This window comes from Plutella xylostella, chromosome 18 (genome assembly GCF_932276165.1).
Source record: "Plutella xylostella chromosome 18, ilPluXylo3.1, whole genome shotgun sequence".
Classification (NCBI taxonomy): Eukaryota; Metazoa; Arthropoda; class Insecta; order Lepidoptera; family Plutellidae; genus Plutella; species Plutella xylostella.
The window spans coordinates 4429957-4451588 of record NC_063998.1 but is presented as its reverse complement, the minus strand read 5'-3'; the positions used below and the strand labels follow the sequence as shown (position 1 = coordinate 4451588).

Genomic DNA, 21632 nt, shown 5'->3' with positions numbered 1-21632 from the left:
AGGACGTTCCGGAAGGATTAATGTAACTGTAATTTAAAGTAATTTTGTAATGTCATGAATATGGTTTATACAAGTAATGCTGATAATAAAGATAATACTATAAGATATAATCACTGTACACATCTTATCTCATCTGTTAGGTAGGTAGTCTAGGTAGGTATGTATATCTTCAATTAAGTTTTGGTAGGAAAAGTTGCATTTATTAATGCAAAACAGAACAAATACAATAAGAAACTTCCGTAAATGGAAATAACTAGTATTTCGGAAAAGTAGTAAGAGCCTAGTGAGCTTTTTATTTCAAGTGGAAAATGAATTTATAGTTAGCATATAGGAATATCTCTCAACCTCTATGTACTTATGGGTAAGTACATGAGTAGAACATATTTCTTCAACTTTTTTAGCAACGGTAATTTGTGAATATATCTTCATAATATAAGAAGTACCTTAAAATCAACTCCTGGGTTCAATGTCCTGCCAAAAACACAAAAAGCGTCATTCAATTATAATGGTAGACCACTAAACACGTGTAACTTACCTACCAAGCTACCTTACCTACTAACTTGTTTTTTGCTAGAATCATTATTATGTTGAGAGTTTACGACTGAGATAGGTACCTACTTCTACTAAATTATAATACTGACGTAAATTTATGTACCTACAAAACAATAAAGCATAACAATTATGTTCGCAGACATCGTCGTATGAAATTTTATTCCTTTTAACAATTTGAAAATAAAAATGCGAGGCGAATTTAAGAATTTTGTGGGCGTGGAACCGGTTTTTGTAATAAGTATCTTGAAAACTATTCATTCTAAATGAAAGATAAATGCTATCTCTTGATAGCTTCGCGCATATCTTAAATTTTATCATCTACTCACACTTGCAATCACACCTGGTAGGTACTACTGTACTCCAGTACTGGGTAGGTAAATGTGCATTGATTGCACCCACTTTTTTATGTGTTCAGGCCCAATTTATTGCCAACTCGGACACAAAAAAGACCCAAGATCAAATATATCTGATTAGATTTTATTCCTCGTCGATACATCAATTAGGTAGGTAAGTACCTTATATTTAAAAATATCACCTTTCATTTGCTCTACAAATAGATTTCCTTCTCGAAAATATTCTTCGTTTTTCCACTTCACATTGACTGCCACTTCCTGAGAACAATAAAACAAAATCCAATCCAAGGCGGTCATAAAGGCGTTGCTCTATACGTGTAGTTATTCCATTTATTAACGTGGTGACCTATATCTATCGGGTGGACGGTCTGCAATGTAATGTCCTAATCTTTGTCGCCCACGACACTGCCTATCTTGCCTCAATGTCATACGAACACAAATGCTAGAATCCATTAATCATGTGTTTGTAGGGTCGGTAGGATCCTATCAGTGTAAGTCGAAAAAATTACAGAAGGGTTCCGCTCATCTGGCATAATCTTTATTGACCAAAACTCATTTCGCATAACTCGTATGGTCTAAACTTTTTTGGCCGAACCATCACTTTGCCAAGACTTATGTGGCATAAGGCTCGTTTCGTCTAAAACTCTTTAGGCACAATCTTTAAACACCTAAGTTTCGTTTGCTCAAATTTATGTTCGTCTATACCTATGTATAATCTTGTTTCTCCTAATGTTATCTTAATAAATAATATATTAAGTAGGTATGTAGTAAATGTACAAATTGTGGTATTTTTCTCCTACATCCCGAAAATCACGATATTGTATGATCAAAAAATCGAAAGTTAACGACCAATATAATTATTACAAACCCCATGAGATCGAAACCTAAAAATAGGTGCGACGACGAGCAAAGCGAGGAGGAGCGTGTTAGGTGCACATGTTCATCAAAACCAAAGCGTAGCGGAGCGGAGCGTTTTCCAAACAGCGGAAACAATACAAGGCACCAGTTTGCGCTATGTAGGGAGACGCTCCGTCAAAGTTAAAGCCAAACGAATATTATTACTTTGTATAAACCTATGCATTATTAGGCTATTCAAGATTTGGCCATACCATTATTAGGCTAAACAATGTTATGCGAAATAACTTTTTACTAAACGAGATTTATGCCATACGATTTTCGGCGTAACGAGACTTTGACCAAACGTTACTATGCAATACGAGATTAGGCAAATAAATCTTATGCCAAAAAAGGTAGAACCATTACAGAATCATAAAGAAGTTAAAAAATCAATAACTAGCTTTTATGCTGATCCTCAATTTGAAAATATATATGAAAAACTAGGCATAATTTTGCTAACCAAAAAATTATTGAGCCTAGGTTGGTTATTAAAACGTTGCTAAACGTTTGTTTAACATGATGTTCGAAAGCGCCTTACATAAATAATATGTTTTACGTGTGTCTAGTTTTTGTGCTAAGAACGCGTTCAGTATTTACTTAGAGTAGCTAATTTAACTAAACGTGCAACTATAATTAACAGTTACTTACAAACTTGCGGACAGGTGATTTATTCCCACCGATAAATATAAATCAACAGTAGATAGTCCCATATATCTTTCCCATTAGCACTAAGTAAACCTACTTAGCCGTGGCCTCGCAGTCAATACATTCAACTAACTAGTGATCGGATTATACAATATAGGTACATACGAGTACACTAACTTTTTTCGCAAGCTTCGCTTCAGCGTAAAAGATTTTCCCGTGGAAATTACGGGACAATAAATTGCCTTTGTATTAATCTTACTACATATACACCAAATTTCATACAGCTGGTCCAACCGTAATCCCGTGACAGAGTAACATCCATACATCCAGACTTACAAACTTTCACATTTTTAATAAGTATTAGTAGGAGCATACATAATTATATAACATGTGTGTTCACAATATGTTCGTTTGTAGCTAAGCTTTACTTGCACTTAAGTAATAAGTGTAAAGTTTTATAGCTTAACGGACTGGCACCTATTAAGTTCTAGTGTTATTGGTATTGCTTCGTACATCGATTCAGTATTGCACTGCACTTTGTTGATCGTGGTTCATTTCAGGTTTCATGGCCAGCAGGTCAATCTAATAAGACCCCAACATTTTTTTTACAAAAGTCTTTGCATACTCTTCTTTTCCTGTATTGTTTTGTTTTTTATAATACGGTGTATACTTGAGTATACAGGGCACAAGTCCCACGGCGATGTCATACTATAAGACCTTTAAAATAAAGCATTCAAGAGAAATAAAAGCGTACCTTAGGTATTTACATGATGTACCTGAAAACGATATGTTGTGATTTTACTATCACTTAATTTTTGATCACTTACTTAATTAATAAACGTGTGAGGTGTTGTTCAATACCTACTAATTAAATTAAGGTCTAATCGAAAAAAAAACAACAAAACAACGAAGGTTAACACCGCACGGATTGCCTTGCCTATAATTAATTATGGGAAATAATCATAATTATTATATTCTTCACGATTCCAAATCGAAAACATCGTGTTAAAACGCATTAGAATTGACAAGTATTAATTGTTTTATTTATAGCCTGTTTTATCTTAAAGTCGTTAATTTAATCAAGGTTTCCTATTTCAACCTTTTTAAATTACCGTGGATATTATATTGATTGAAATACCTAGTAAGTATCAAATTAATTTGGTAGGTAAGAAACATACGATTTAAGCGGTTGTCAACTTCTTAGACGCATCACGCTGCTTGATGTTGCGTGAACGAAAGTTGCTTTAACTCCGTGCAACACACAGAAAACGCAACTACGTTCATTGAAACTCACGCAACACGCATCGTAATGCGGGGCAGTGTGAGAACCTGGTGAGAACCGCCTATAGTTTATGCATTAAAATGACGCATGTCAAGTAGTTGCGAAATGAAATAGGTACCTACCAATAGATACTAATTGGCTCTTTTAATCTGATACCGCAATTGGCCAATCATTACATTTCGAATAAAACTATACATAAATAACAGGCTAAACTTCACGATCGGCCGTACTCGTATGAGTATGACCTCTACAGGTTAGCTATAATCTCAATGTCTTTAGTGAAGACCCCTATTACGTAATTTATGTGAATATGACTTTACCTTATAGCACGATTACCGTTGCTTATTGAGCAAGCATTAAAAGAGGGCGTGGTCTGCACTTGGCCGTGATTGGCTGGTTCATTGCATTTCACCGGGCGTGAGACGAGTGCTAATATTTATTTATAAATACATAAATAAATATAGCTAGACTCTACATAAACTCATAATAATATGAGTGTATGTAGAGTCTAGCTATGGCAAAGAAAGAGTGCCCTCTCAGAGGGACAATGCTCTCTGAAAGGGGTTAGGTCTCTGCCCCAGATGCAGCAGCAGTCAAACCATAGTTTGGTTACTTTTTGGGTACTCTGAGTAACTTAAACGGACAGAAACGGAGAAGGGCTTAGGGTAACGTAACGTACCTAGGGACATTTTCGACTACCCCAACTTTGAATGAAGCTATCGCAGCGTACAACTAAGATATTAATGTGAAATTTTCTTTATTCGGTAGGATATATAATCTATTATCACTAGTATTTGTGCTTAAGCTTTAGTGTGGCCAGATTTTATTAAATTAAGATAAAAGTAAAAATGCTGGTTTTGACCCAAGGTACGTTACACGTTTGTACCTTGGGACAATGTTTCCTATAGCTTTGTACTATGGAAAATGCAAACTTCTAAATAACGCCTTATATCTCTGTTCTTATTTATTTACTGCATCTCTCTTCTGTCTAGTTTCACTCTGGCACTAATAAGAACAGAGATATAAGGCGTTATTTAGATGTTTGCATTTTTCATAGTACAAAGCCATAGGAAACAGTGTCCCAAGGTACAAATTTAATCGTGTCCCAAGGTACAAAAAAGAAATATTTAACCAAAATTTAAATTTCTTTATTTTCAATTAATAGGAATCTTTCAGATAATTGCCATGACATAAAATTAAATAACCGAAAATAGTTATACGTGACATCCATGTCTTTATTTTGAGCATGCCTCAATGAGATAAAGCAACACAAAAAACTATACAAAAGCTACTTTTGACTCCAAAAAACTTCATACTGTCTTCACCACACACTAGATGCTGGTATGATCACGAGACTCACTAGTTTTGCCAAGCGAGTAAAATACTATGCCTAGGGTAGAATTTTAATGTGTTTATTTAGCCGGTTTTTAAAATACAATCAATGTCCCGAGGTACTAGCGTCCCAAGGTACGTTACGTTACCCTACATACCTGGCCGACACCAAACTACCCCAATTTTGTCAAACACTTAATTATATTTTTTACCCACTTTATCGTTTTTAGTTTGTAATATCCTGATGCTCTGTTAAATGTACTTCAATGTTGCAGAAGGCGTAATTAAGCTAGCTTTTTCCGTTTAGGAGTAATTTGGTGCTTTTCTCAGTGGAACCTTTTCATTGCCCGTGAGTGTATTTTTAATAGCAGCTTCGTCATAAAATACTTAGAAAACCCATAAAACTAATAGAAGAGCGGTGTATTTTTTTAAATAAAATTGTTTCATCACTTTGATCTTTAGTTGTAGTAAAACGCCATTCGTCAATTAGTATTTAGTTTCAACTTTACAAGTAGAGCAAGGACATTTTTTTTCATAAATATTTTAAGTTTAGTTAAGCATTGATCAGGATGTTTCTTAATCTTTTACGCCAATACTGAACGAATATTGATAAAATTTGGTATGTCGATAAACACGTCGAGGCTGCTTTTTTTCTCTGATTTTCCACGCAAAACTTTACACGGAAGCGAATAGTTGCCTAGTGGATACGCGGCTATAATCCTGCACTATACCTATGTATATATCATATGAACTAAAACATAACACATACAATGAAGAAGATACAAGAAGTATTTAGCACAAATACTGATAGAACAACAACAAATAAATCAGAAGCGCTATGATCTACATTTGTATAATAAATAACAAAGAGATGTTTTTGTTTCTCAATAGATCCAGTAAAAGAACAAAGGGGACGTGTCATAGAATAGAACTAAATAAGCCACCTACTATTATACACTATACCTATCTATCTATCTATTAGTAGGTACTCAGTTTGTGAATGTTCGTTAAAAATAGAAACAGGTCCTAAAAATCTGATTTCTTAATAAACTTCTTCTAAAATGCTCCTTATTCTAAGGCACGAGGGCATCTGCATTATCAATTTACAATAGCTCTTCCCACCCTATGAACATTACGTATTACCAGCATGAAACGCATCTTATTATGCCTATTAGTTGCTATAAATATATTATAATTATTAATCTTCAAGGTACATAGTTATTCAAGATGAAAGAATTGTTTTACTTTAACAAGTACATTATAATACCACTATACTTACATACTTTTCTATTAATTCCCACATAACTTTTACATTATACCTATTCGTAGTAAGTATCTAACAATGTTTTCATACGAGTAACTTGATCGATAAAACATGGTTTCATGCATAACAATGATTATTGTTAAGGAATAAGAGACTACGCTATGTAAACAATCATTTCTCAAAGACACAGCATTCTTTGTTAATATGCTGACGATAGTTTTGACCAAGCGACCATTGCCCTTACAATTTTCTTTCTATTACATAATTCTCCCATATTGTAATACGTACTGCTCATTAAATATTATTTATGTTTTCTGAGGAACCTATCTCTGCCTCTTTTTGGATAATACTGTGTGTTAAGAATACCCGAGGATCCGTTTGTGACCAAAGAAATAAAGAGGTAAGTACTACTGAAATCCCCTTTACTGAAGCCCCCACTTCATTAACGGTATTTTCCAGCGTTTTATTAGTACTTATTTATTAATATAAAATTTTAATTTTGCTTAAATATTGTGGATTTATTAGCCCAGTTTCTGAACTAGCGGCGTTGGCAAGCGGCCCGCGGTGAACACAGGATACACAAGACGCGTCACTCATTTGTCCACGTTTAAATCTCCCAACGACATCTGGAAGTTTATTAAACGTTCTCTTTTCAAATTAAAAGAAATAAAAAGCTTTGTCTTTTTTATTTATGCTCACAGCCAAGCCGTTTTGAATAAACAAGTTGACGATTTATTTGTTGTGAAAACAGAATTATTTTAAAGTGCCTCGTGTTCGTATTTACTCGGTATTAGGGTATATGTATTCGATCCCAGATGAAATAATTAAACCACACGATCTTCTGATCAAACTGAAAAACTATCCCAAAAAAAGAAACTTCAGATAAAAACTTTGGTAAAGCTGTTCAGTTAGATGGAGGGTTATGATGTAAGTATTTTCAGTTTTTATTATCGTCACTTTTACACCCTGTATACATTTACAATAACATTTAAAACATATTTTTATGTTCCAAGGTCTGCCATCTGGTAGGTATTTCAGTTTTATGCATTACCGATGTTATTAATTTCAACATTTCCCATCTATTTTGCTAGCGGTTTGACCGAATTTCGTATATTTAACCACCATTAATAATGCAGCTTCTACGATCAGAAATAAAACTTTGGTGTGAGGAATGATGGATTTGATAAATCAAAGTTTTATTATATGAGATATATGACGACAATTTTATTGGTGAAGACAATATTTTAATTTACGTGTTTATTTTTAATGAGCTCTCACAAAATCTAATAAATATTCCAAGCACAGTTAAATGATAAGGAAGGATTTCGTTCAATACCATAGAATCAGGAATAACCTTAGCAAATTTATGTTCATAACTTTATTCTAGCCATGCGTTAGTTTCTGTTTTGCTATCTCTACATCAAATTCCTCAGGGCTGCCCTGAACTGAAAATCTTCAAAGTTTCAGTATAAATGTTGACAGTTGCTCCTAAACGATTAGGTTGTGAATCATACGCGATTCATGAGGTATCTGCTTAAACTTTAAACAAATTCAACACATTTATCTGTGATTCTCGTCATTTCATTCAGTGGCCGCGAGTTATTTTAAAACACACTATAATTACCGAAACATTTACATTAATAGTTTTTGTGACTTGTAATTAGGCGTCGTAAAAGTTAAAATACCTTATTATTACGTTCGTTTGTGAGGTTAAAATAACAACATTAAGGTTAAAACAGGTGTGAGTTGCCTGAAAAGAGGCATGAAAATAGCTCTTTCCCGGGGAAAATTGCGATTTTGCAACTAAAATACGATGAATGATGATGAATTTCAAGTAAAGCCGTCTTAAACCAAGCACCTGATGATATTTAGTCTGTAATTAAGGTGAGAGATTGTTTTATTGTTGTTAAAATACGCATAATAGTATTATCCTGAGCAGTCAGCCCTATTCTGATTGGCTAATTACAACATATAACTTTTAGTATGAGATTAACCAAATAAATAAAAAACATATTTTTATTAGGTACACATGGCACATAATCCTAATCCTAATCCTAATCCTAACTATCCTATCCTAACTAATATTATAAATGCGAAAGTAACTGTGTCTGTCTGTCTTTCTGTCTGTTACTCTTTCACGCCAAAACTACTGAACGGATTTGAATGAAATTTGGTATACATATGGTCTAGACCCTGAGAAAGAACATAGGCTACTTTTTATCCCGGAACTCCCACGGGAAACTTTTTAAGGCGAAGCGAAGCGCGCGGGAACAGCTAGTTTTTTAATAATTCTCAAATATCGTCATTTTAACACGCAATATGCATTGAAAAATTATAAAACAAAGTTCACAACAAGAATCAAATTAATAAACATCCTAGCTAATCCAAGGACGCTGATTTAATTTAACTATAAATCATATAAAAACGTTTTGTGACAGCCAGCACTAATCATATCAACGAACACTCATACAATATGCATAAATACTTTTAAATATACATTCCTACAATATATTATACTAGCTGTTCCCGCGCGCTTCGCTTCGCCTTAAAAAGTTATCCCGTGGGAATACCGGGATAAAAACTGGCCTATGTTCTTTCTCAGGGTCTAAACCATATGTATACCAAGTTTCATTCAAATCCATTCAGTAGTTTTGGCGTGAAAGAGTAACAGACAGATAGACAGACAGACAGACAGACAGACAGACAGACAGACACAGTTACTTTCGCATTTATAATATTAGTTAGGATTACTTAGTTACAAAAAAAATGTAATAAGAAGGCTGAATGGCGTGACGGCTTTTAATTCACTTATTCCATGCTTTGATTTCCATGATAGGTGGACGGGTTGTTATAAAAATACGAATACTTACTTAGTTCAAAAGAGCGTGTTAAGGTGAAGAATTTTAATTCATAATATAATGCACTTGCGAGCAATGAAAAAGTTCCAAATTGAAATTAGAATAGATGCAAATTTCAAACTTATAGACAAATAGCATAAATAACATAACAGCTTTTTATTAGTAAGGTTTTAATTTTAGGTCAGACAAAAAATTGAACTAGGTGTAGGTATTCCCATGAGTCTACCTTCATGTAGTAATTACGTAGGCCACATATTAGCCAAGCAATTAATTCCTGTAAATTAAGAACCTGACATAATTAATTAAAAATAGGATAACACATAAATTCACTGTATTTATTGAGGACCTTTTAGACATGGAGAAGAGGGGATAATGGGAGGACGGAAACTCTACAGCCAGCTTATAAATTTATCATTTTATACCATCCTGTAACTTATAATATTTAGGAAAGCAGCAATTGAAGAGTAACTATGTATATTTTCTTATCTGCATAGTAATGTTTATGTTGTTGAATATACGTGTAATGTATTGTATGTGTGGTTCTATCGTACGTAATAACTATAATCATTTAATTAAACGGAAAAAAATCAAGGGCGACACAAGTGGGCCATACTCTCCTGTGCCAACCACTCTTACTGCATTGTTCACAAAGTTCAAAATCGAATGAAATCTATGCAGTTGAGCTACTTACAATAAATATCCAAGTAAATGTTTATTTTATGGTTATTGTGCCCACAAATGGCTCCGTAATGTGATAGAATTAATTAGTGAGCCCTTAACCTGTGGAGTTTTCGTTGATTATCGTCTTTAAATAACACATTTATAAGTTAATAAAATATAAATATTAACACACAAATAAGGATTACTTTGGATGTTTGACAAATAACCGCACACTTACTTAAAAGATAAGTGAGTAATTGTGAGTTAACTCGGTATTATTTAAGATTAACTACTTCTACTTTATTTAGATCATAAACATGTTGTAATAGGCTAAGTTTTTGTCAATAAATATATATTAAAAAAAAAAAGTGTTATACAATATATATTATACAAATATATATTGTTTGTATGTAGGTATTTGGTAAACTCTTATTTATTACTTCCGTGGATAACATACTTTGCGAAATATATGTATATTTTTGGAAAAGGAAAGGTAACGATAATAAGCTTATCTTACAACTCAATCTTAACGTGTAACTGAATAAGATAAAAATCTAATAAAATGACGCACATTATTGCCTCTAAAATGTGTTTTTGACTTTCGTACTGTAAACGTGTAAAATTCCGACTATGTAGGTGTTTTAAAGCAATTACATTTGTCACTGTGATGCCGAATCAGTGGCATATATTTTATTCAGATTATAACAAAGTCTTCAAATATATTTACCTACTTTAAGTTCATGCAATTATGTGCAAAGTATGCCATATGTACCTAATTCCGTTTCCATTACATACATATACATTCCATTATATGGCTAAATCGTAAGTTGTACTTTTTTCCCGACAAATATCAAAGGAAACCCTTGGCTGCCTATCCACCAGAGCGGAGCGGGCTAGCGCGGTGCGAAAATTGCTTGATCGGACTTTTTATAAGCATTTTTATTGGTCGATTTTTCCTCGCACACCGCTCCGCTAGCCCGCTCCGCTCTGTATACGGGCAGGCTAAACTCGATGCGAAGCTCGCACGGAAATGCTAGTAATACGCAACAAAAAAATATACGACAAAAGCTTCCAAGTTCAAACTGATGCGCCGCAGCACCCACACAGTCCGAAACTGATCACACCACATGGCTTGAAGGTGAACATATTCCACGAAACTAACATTTTATATTTTTTATTTATTAGCTTCCGAATGTCAAAGATTATAAATAGGCGTGGATAAAGCGCGTTACGACCAAGTGTACATCTTCGGCCTCGCTTAGTTATTGACATATTGTTTGTTGCGCAAACTCACACATGGATAAATTAGGTAGATTTCACGAACCTCTTAAGCTTTTTAGTTGCACTAAGTTCCTACTACGAATAAGGATTTCACTCGTTTTATAATTCTCCTAGCTACGATCGATCATCTATATCTTCTAAGATTTATTAATGTAGAAGCTACGTAGCAAAACATATTACCTATGTTTTTTACATAGATCTGTTGAAAATTTAATCAAAGCTCAGTATTTACCGTGTTTAATTTTAAAACAAATTTATATAATTATTGTAACCTAATATTTATCTAAATTACATATCGGCCAATAGTCTTTGTAAACATAATCGATAAATCGGAATACATGAAAGGGCCACACAAGCTCTCGATATTGGTGACAAATTGTTATTGTGACAGCACCGATACGAGACTGACGGGTCACTGGGTGGCGGCTGCTTATCGATCCAGCTTACCAATGACTTTCCAATATCCTCTGCTCTCCTGGTCACATCTCTTTTTGTAAACTTACTAAATTTAATTAAATAATTACCCACCAAAGGATATTCTCTAATTGGTGCTCAATTAACTCTGGTGCCAAGTTAATGTTGATTTTGCAAGAAAGGATTTTCAACTTAAACTTTAATTTTTACAATAATCCCGTTATCAAATTCAGTCAATCTATTATGTTCTTTTAAGGTATTTAATGTGTGGGTGAACTAATTCACCGCATCATTAGCGAAATTCTTCCATGAAGACTGTCTCGAAGAATAGACGTTGTACATATTTACTGAGTGAGGCGCGCGGCTCCGTTTGAAGCGCGTCTCTGCGATAATTACAGAATTTATGGTCAGATATGGCGGGTGTGACCGTTTTTATCGCAATTAAGACTTCACTATCGACCTACTTAGACCGTAGACTCCATGATGCACCAATTCTCAAGTGCTCCGGCTAGAAAAATACACTAAACGTTACTTGTTAATTTTAGCAGTAGCCAAATTAGGCGTCGAGGTCGGTTTGCAATTTCAAATTCATTTGTTCTTTTATACATAGTGGGTTTATCATCCTGAGTGTGAAGCAAGCTAAGACGATGCGGTAGTGAGCATGTAAATTGAATCAAGGCTCACGATACATGCTCAAGAGGTATCAAAGATTTGATGGCCTTTTGTATCGAGTTTCGATTCAGGTGATAATTTGCATAATTTTGTTTGTTTCCTAGTTATTGCGTACCTTTACAAGTTGTTCTCATTTCAAACTTGTTTTAATTGCCTACATCTTGAAAATCAATATCGCATATTCAGTATTCACATGTACCTACTTATGAAATCCCTACTTAGTTCTTATAAACCTTTGCTGTCTGAATGGACGACCAGAATTTTATCTGTTATCACAGAATAATAGGTCTCTAATAGCTCGAGTGTCTACCAGCTGGCAAGGCTAATGGAGTGCAGCCCATTAGACGCGTGAATGGTACCTCCTCGCCGGCATTCCGGGGGCGACCTGCGACCTGATTACCGAGCGGGAGCCGGGTCAGGGAATTTGATTTATTTGGGTCAAAGCGAAAACTACCAGTTGGAAACGCACCGCTAATTGAATGAAAGCAGACGGAGTTGCTAGCTCTTTTCACTTGTTTGCACTCTTTTGTTCTCGGACTTGCAACGTTGAATTTCGAATTGTCGAAAATGAAAATCGAATTCGTATTTTGTTTTTTCGTAATTACATGCATACCGTGCCATTTAGTGGATTCCAACATTGTAGCTTTGTAGTAAATGTTAAATAGTTGTTAAAGTGTTGACGCACAAAAACTTAATAAGGACCTAAATATTGCTTTAACCTTTTATATTTTTATGAAAACAGACCTTGTATCTGTTAAATTGAACGACGTTGCAGCTATGCAATCTGTAGTCAAGACTTTAACTGTCCTCGTAAATGCGATACGTATCGCACAAATAAAAAAAGAAATATCGTTAAAAAATGTCCGCCATATTGCATAATCGTTATGGTTAAATTTTAAAACTTGATTCGAAGCATGGAAGTCATTGTTGTTTCGACTGTCAATCTCTGTCAGCAGCTGTCAATAACTCACTGAGATGGATGTAGTGTAGTGTAGTGTAGGTAAGTAAGTATATTCAGTGGAGAATAATACGATCAAAAGCAGTGCCAACAGAACATCTTGTTGTGGAAAAGTAAGTAGAAAATGAATTTCACACTTTCTCGAGGTCGACACATGGCATGGCATTATATCATATTCAACGGTGATTTTTCATCAGATGATTTAAATGTGTATTGCGTGATTGTTATTACAGAAGTCCACTTGCTAAAACAGGTTGGTCTGTGCTAAAACTAACACGCGTGAGTCAAGCTCGGCACACATTTGCCACTTGATTGCTGTTTTTTTACGGTGTTCTGTAAAAAAAACTCGCTTGTTGTTTGTGGACATATTTAATGAAGCCCTAGACTTTTAGTCGCTTGCGATTTGGAATTGGAAGCCGTCCAAACGTTTTAACATTATTTATCAATTAAAACATATGAATCTGAACTCAAAACGCTTATCTTTTAACACTGAGATGGTATTCCTCGCACATCGCAGACAACAAATCACAGTCTGGTGCCAAAAACATAATGTTTGTTGTAGTTACGCACATTACCGTGCGCTACCATCTTATATACTGTAGATTATATCTATTCTTATTATAGCCAACTCTACATTTTCATACATCCGCTAGTGTTACACTGTTTCCGCTCTTCAAACTTTATTTATTAGTAGTCGTATGTATTTTACGAAGAAATAATAAAAAACTAAAAGTTTTACGTCTAAAATTTCCTCATGTTTTTGCTGATTTATCGCCGCGCGCTAAAATGTTGACTGGCCGTGCTTTATCGCCGGTTCCCAATATTATAAGCAGTGTGTGTTTGCCTGACATTCTTAGCTCAGTAGATTTCTTCAAACACTCGCATATATACCCATAGCTACATATAGGCGAGTGTCCATATAGAGCGGAGCAAACGGAGTCTTGGATAAGATTGTATGCGAACGGAGCAAAGTCAATATTTGAGATCTCACAAACAGGTCAGGCGACGTCGCCGTAGCGGCCATTTGCAAGTGCAAATTTTTCGAGATAAAAATAATCTCGCTGCCCGTGGTTTAATTGAGATTAAGTGCAAGAATATTTCTCAATATGTGTTGCAGGATGTTTGGAGCCGAGCCATTTGGTGTAAACAATATTCTTAAACCCTTTAATGCTGCTTCGTGATCTTCAACTCCGGGTCTAGCAAGATTTAGTGTGGACAAGACAAGCAAGATTTAGTGTAGGTTTACAAAAATGATTGACATGATAAACATTTCCGAATTGTTGAAGGTTTGCCCTTAGGTGATTATGGGCTTTGACCTAAATGGATGTTGTGTGTGTGTGTGAGTGGCTCTTCAATCGGAGCGTGGGTGTTTATTATCCTTCAACGCTTCAAGTGTCGTCCAAACGAGGTGAAAACAAACAGTAGTTTAAAGATGAATTAGTAGTTGCGTCGGAATATGCCTCTTCTGGTAATGTGTGTGCTTGTGTAGCTTCAGTATGACCTTCCTTGGAACAATAGTTAAAAGCTTATTCTGATGTACCTACTGATACACTAAAAGGCGCGATTTCCGCCCTTCGTCTTGTAGGAAGTGATTAAATGCTACTTCGATAAAAAACCACGAAGTTTTGTGTTATTCTAGCAATCACGGCGAAAAACGCTGTCTTAAAAACATAGGTGTGAAGGTAAAGTGGATTTTAGGACTCTATTATTTCATTGTTATGATTTGTTTCAGACGTTCTCGAAAACATGCCGTAGCATCCCACGTTATTATTATAAATTGCATAATACGGATATTGAATCTTCAATGCTGCGATTTAGAAGTTAGTATCCCGTGTTTCTTTCTCAAAGTGTTTCTGTTTGTTTTCCAATAAGCAATAGTTAAATGTGAAGGTTCACTATGCACTCTTGTACTTATTCACATATAGATACCTGTCCACACATTGTTTTATGTGGGTGCGTGCAAATGTAGGTGTGTATGTGTATAGGTGGAGGTGTTAAAAAACAAACGTGCTAATTAGCATTCATTCAAATGTGAGAACGAATCCTCATCGCGGATGCGGCGTACTACTGCAATGGAATAAATTGACCTGTCACAGAATAGCCACCGAAATTTAAGTCAATTACTATTTATATAGTTTATTTAGGCGTCATATGGGAGAATCCAACTGAATAATTTAAGTCTATAAATAGGAACTAAGTACACAGTACAATGTTTAACGAATCTTTGTCATAAAAACAAAACTGACTAGCCGGCAGTTATAATTTGGATGAGAACAGCATAAGTTGGCTCTACTTCAGGTGTATGTCCAGCAATGAACTATTATTTTCCGAAGATTACGCAGGCATTCATAACCAAGAATAAGAATAAAAATTGCCAGTGAATACAATATTCGCGCGGTTACATAATTTATGCAACATTGTTTGCGGGACTGCCGATACGTTCGGAATACGGTCAAGTGCATTGGATTATTCATTGAAGCCTATTAATAAACTGGTGGAGACATTATACTCATCAAGTGCGACATCCCTAAAATTATTAAAAGCTTCAGTTAATCATAAAGTTTAATACTTACACTCGCGAGCAATGAAAAAGTTCCAGAGCACCAAATTATCTACTCCTTAACGGAAAAAAAAACTCTGCAATATTGAAATAAATAGCGCGTCAGAACAGAATATAAGTGTTGTGTAGCAGGGGCAACTTTTACATTGCTTTCGAGTGTATTCAGTTCAGTGTATTATTTTCCTACTTACGATTTAGCTTTTAATAATACTTATTAGAGATATTCGCTCATAGATTTTCATAAAAAAACAGTGGTAAAGCAGGAGAACCAAACTGGAGGCTAAGGTCGAACACTTAGCTCTCTGTAATAACAATTACAAGACCATTCATATCCAAGATCGTTATAGCCAGCGGCAGTAAAAAAACGGTGGACATAATATATGTAGGCGGTGATTTTATGAATGAAATAACTGGTTTCATATTAATACCTATATGTAAGACAATTTATTTCAATAAAAAATACTGGTTCTCAAAGTTGAACTAATGCAAGTTTTCCAATTTAGTTAAATTAAGTACATGGTTTTGCTATGGTTATAGAAGTAATCTATAAATTTATGCGCTTATAATGTAAGTACATAGCATAAGTATGCTATTATATTATTTATGTAGAATGTCTATGTTGCAGTCCTATCCAAATTATCGCAAGAATCATAATACTCGTAAATCAGTATTTAGGCTTTAACTTAAGTAAGTATTACGGTTTAATGGAATGTAGAGTTCATATAATTCTGCGTCTAGTAATGATTTACATTGAATAGTTGTTGTTAAAATGAATTGCTTGCCACGGCTTAGCTTAGGCGTCGGTTACAATATTGTGTGACCGTAAAATATTATTTATATCCCTTTGACCATTGTTCTAGTGAAGTTGTGTTGACCATAAATTAAGAATGCCAATGCTTTACTTATAATCCTAATGTATTAAAAAAATAGGTATGAACGTAGGAACTTTGTATTTTTTAACAGGAAACCAGAGATTTCATGTTTTTTGTTCGGTCGACCGTACTTACCTCTACAATACTCTACATTATTTACAGGAAAAGCTGATTAACGTTAATTTATTTATTTATTTATTTATTTATTTATTTATTTATTTATATTTGGAAAACTAGCGACTATTACAATGTTGAGTAATAAATATTAAAATAAATAACAGCTAGTCATTAAAAGTTTCCACTGGTAGAAATAAAGTGGATATTAGGAAAAAGTCATGAGCAAGTTGTACAATCAAGTACTTAATACAAACTTAAAGTATCTTAACAGTAATTAAAATTAACAAATTTAAATAAGTACTTAAGAGTATTGTACATATATGTAATTAGTACAAGTTCACTTGTGCTTATTTGATTAAATATTGAACAAGTTGCGAAATTTACCTTACAGGTTATAATTTAACTAAGTTAATGAAATATATTTATAGAAGAACTACGGCTTAAAAAACATGTCACTAAGCTTACGCCTCGCTGATGAAATACTAGAGTGAAATATGTCTATATCTAGGTGATCAGGAACTAGTTTATTGAAAGCATTGCACGCTCGCCACAAATACGTATTTTGCCTGTAGTTGGTGGATACGTTAGAAATATAAAAGGTCGGTGGAAGTCTTCGGGGCCTGATTGGCACATAGAAGTTAACTTTTGACAAAAGCTCGGGACAGTCAATATCGCCCCTTACTATTTTCATGAGTAGAAGAGAGTCAGCAATTTCACGTCTCCTGATTAGTGGTAGTAGATGCATACGTCGACAAGAAGCATGATATTCACGAACGTTGGATTTGACCCGAAAATTTAGAAAACGCATGAACTTTTTTTGGATTGACTCAATTCTGTTAGCATAGATGTTATATCTAGGATTCCAAATCTGCGATGCGTACTCCAGACTACTTCTAACATAGGTGCAATAAAGTATCTTGAGCGTCTTCGCATTTTTAAAATCTTTTGATGAGCGCATAATGAAACCAAGGTTTTTAGAAGCCTTCTTAACTATATTATTGATATGGGTGTCAAAGAGTAGCTTCGAATCGTGAGTCACACCCAGATCGCGGATCTCATCTACCTTTTGTAGACTGTGATCTTTTAAGGTATAGGTAAAATTAATGCCCACCTTTTTTCTTGAGAAGGTAACATGAAAGCATTTAGAAGGGTTTAAATCTAGTTTATTTTGGGAACAGTAGCTATCGAGCCGCTTCAAATCTGCCTGGAGGGCTTCGGCATCTGCGATAGTTCTTATAGGTTTGTATATTTTCATATCATCAGCAAAACTTAGAACTTTAGAGCTATGAAAACATGAATCGATATCATTAATAAAGATCACGAAAAGCAGAGGACCCAAAAGGGATCCCTGAGGCACTCCACTGGGCACATTAATCCAACCAGACGTGTAATTGCTGACCACAACAGCTTGCGATCGGTTATCAATGTAGGAGGAAAACCACCTGAATAAGTCACCTCGAATTCCAGCTCGATGTAGCTTACACAAAAGAAGCTTATGATCAACTCGATCGAATGCCTTGCTGTAGTCTGTATAGATTACATCAGTTTGAAGGTGATTCTCCATATTTTCTGTTAATTGTTCATTCAATATTAGAAGGTTAGTGACTGTCGATCTCCCTTTCAAGAAACCATGCTGTGACAAACTAAAAGAATTGTGAAGTGCTGCATAGAGTTGGTTGTAAACTATTCTTTCAAATATTTTTGAGATTATGCAGAGTTTGGAAATCGGCCTGTAATTAGAAACAAGATTCTTTGGACCCTTTTTGTGAATCGGTGATATAAACGCTGCTTTCCATATGACTGGAACGATACCTTCAGACATGGATTTTGAAAAGAGTATGGAGAGTGGAAAGGCCAGCTGTTCAGAGCAACGTATCAAGAAAGCGGGAGGGATTTCATCGGGCCCACCAGATTTGTTGATATCGAGCCCCCTAAGTTCTCTCAATACGTCATCTACTGTAACCTCAATAGAAGATATATCACAGACCGATTTGCCGTCACAATCGCCCTGCACGTATTGGTTATTACTATCTGGAGTTAAGAACATAGACTGAAAATAGTCCGAGAACAAGTTGCATATTTCATCGCCAGAGCTGGTTGTCCTATCATTGAGGGTCATATTGCTAGGCATTGATTTGGTTATTGAGAGAGTTTTCATATGGGACCAAAAGTATTTAGGGTTATCTGATATGGAGCATTCAACTCGTGCAATGTAGTTGTGATAGCATTCTGTTTCCAATGTTTTGGCTCTTTTACTGAGCAATTTAACGGCAGACTCGTCACACTTCATTTTATACTTATTGTATTTTTTAAGGAACTTAGACTTCTCCTTAAGAATCTTTAAAAGGGCAGGAGAGAACCATGCGGGGAATTTGTCAGAGTTGGTTAGTTTCTTTTTAGGTACGTGTTTATCACGTAGCCGGTATAAAATATCGTAGAACCTTTTAACATCGCACTCTATGGAACCCGATGAAAATTCATTTACCCATTCAATTTGTGACATTTCTTCTAAAATAGCTTCATAGTTAGCTTTGTAGTAGCAGTATTTAGTGCGTTGTGCACTTTTAAGGGACTTATGACAAGATAAATTAATATTAATTTGGAGTGCCTTGTGATGAGAGTCTAAAGGAACAAATGGGTAGTCACAATTCCTAACCTCCACATCGTCAGTACACAGTACAAGATCCAGAATTTTACCATAATCGTTATGAATATTATTGTATTGTAATAGGTTACAAGTATTTAATTCGTCTAATAATTTAAATTCATCTTGGCTTTTGGCGTTACTTGGAGAGAGGTAGGTCACATTGCTAGCGCTACTCCAGTGAATGCGGCTCATGTTGAAGTCTCCGAGAACCAAGAACCTGTCTAATGGGTACAATATCATTATTTCATTTAGTTTGTTAAAAAAGTTATTCAGTTGTTGGGAGAATGATAGACCTTCATTTTGCTTACATAAATACAGCAGATAATGAACGTATATTTAGAATATAATGAACGTATATTTTTGTTATAAAACACATATTTTCTAAAATAATTGATTATGTTTGAATATAATGACTGTAAATATTAGTTATGTTACCTAGAGTAAAATGTAAAGTAAACTGCACCTTATGTATATTAGTATTAGTCCAGCGCATCCTGGACATTAACGCTTTTCCGATTAGCTAATCCTTACACCACGGTGACATATCCTAGTCCACTTCCCATTTTTTGTCACCGACAAACTAAGAAGAAGGCATATATATATAAATATATATGTATGTAAGCTTTAGTTGACACGTATGGTATAGTTTCATGTTTAAGTGTTGGTGAATCTCAGACTTAGGTAGCTGTCTAAGGCCTAGATAGTAAGATAGAGTAAGCATTACCTGTATAATGTAAGTAGATTCACTCTATGTAGAGCTAGTGAATAGCGAGGCACTTTACCGACTTAGTCAAACGATTTAGTCAACAAGTGCTCTTCACGTGTTATTCATTACCAATAATGAATATCACTATTGGTTTTTATGGTTGAGTAGTATTAGGTGCCTATTTCGAATATTAGTTATAGGTTTATATATAAATTTAATTTAGATAATAATAATTATGCTCTACAGTTTTTTACATAGTGACAGAGAATCCTTCAGGCTGCAATTTAGATATTTTGAGCACATGTGTATTATGTAATTTCTTATTTATCATAATTAAGTATCTGTAATTATTAGGTACCTACCTACTTATATATTAAGATTGCCATAAGGTATGTCGCATGCCAAACATTTTTTCGATTATCAGTATGTATCTATGTAACAGGTATTTGCAGGTTTACGGGTGATAATTGATAAGGTAAAGATATAAGCATGTGTTAACTAAAATACGTTTAAAGTCATTTGTTTACTCAGGTATAGTATTGTAGGTTTAACATTCAGTAAATTTTATAATATTGGCAACACTATCAACTTAATATAAATACTGAAATATGTTATCGGACATAACAAGATTGGTCACATTAAGCTAGCGCGAAGCTGAAGATTAAAAAAATGTTCTACAAGAAACAAATATATATGTTATTCATAGAAGCGTTTCAGTTTCAGCAGAATATTCAGGCATTTTACACGAAGTTTTATGTAATTACATAGGTACTGTGTAGGTTTACATTTTTAAGTACTTGCTTATAATTTTTAATGAGTACATATGTTTATGTTAACGTTACATACAATGAATCTATGTATTTGGGAGTAACTTACCTTATACTATCAGTTTTTCCGCCGGTCTACACGGAATCCTTACAGAAGCCGTATCCCGGTGCTCCAGGCCTCACACAACTGGGGATCACCTCCAAAAGTCGATGTGCATCAGAGCCGTTCCTCACTAACACTTGTGGAAGCCCAACAACATAGCAACCGAAAACCTTTTTGTAACACAGACACGATTCGCAAAATTTATTCATCGCATACGCTGAAAACACTGAATTTTTATGAGCCGCGGTAACGTCGGCGCGGGTGTCGATGTAGCGGCTGTGGACTGTACCGGCGTCTCCGGGGGCTGCGCTGGACTGCCGCGACCACGTGAGGCCCGCGCGCCGCCGACTCCGAGCGTAAACAGACGAGCGAGCGACACGCACACACACGCCGCACACACCGACACGCCGACACGCACACGCGCGCACACCACAGCCGCGCGCATTCTCACACTGCGGCTAAAAATAGACATCACGACATCGAACACCAATCGCGAGCGCGCCACATCACGCGATCTTGTCTGTGATTGGTTGTAAGTGCCGCGGCGGATTGGCTCCTGCGAGGCGGTTCAATTTGCGATTAACTACAATTTTTGATAAAGCCATCTGATATGAAATTGTAAAGAAGGTCTATGTATTGCAATTTAAAAGTGCGATTTGTTTGATACAGATAGTACATAAAGATTTGAAGCA

At 35.1% G+C, this 21632-nt stretch overlaps 1 protein-coding gene across 1 annotated transcript in view; it reads right to left on the bottom strand.

Annotated features, from left to right (window-relative positions):
- Positions 1-21312, bottom strand: part of LOC105380073 (activating transcription factor 3) — a 47828-nt gene extending 26516 nt beyond the window's left edge. Inside the window, exon 1 of the mRNA XM_038113935.2 lies at positions 20947-21312. The gene's annotated coding sequence lies outside the window, so the exon portion shown is untranslated. The remainder of the gene's footprint in view (positions 1-20946) is intronic.
- Between the last annotated feature and the right edge of the window lie 320 nt (positions 21313-21632).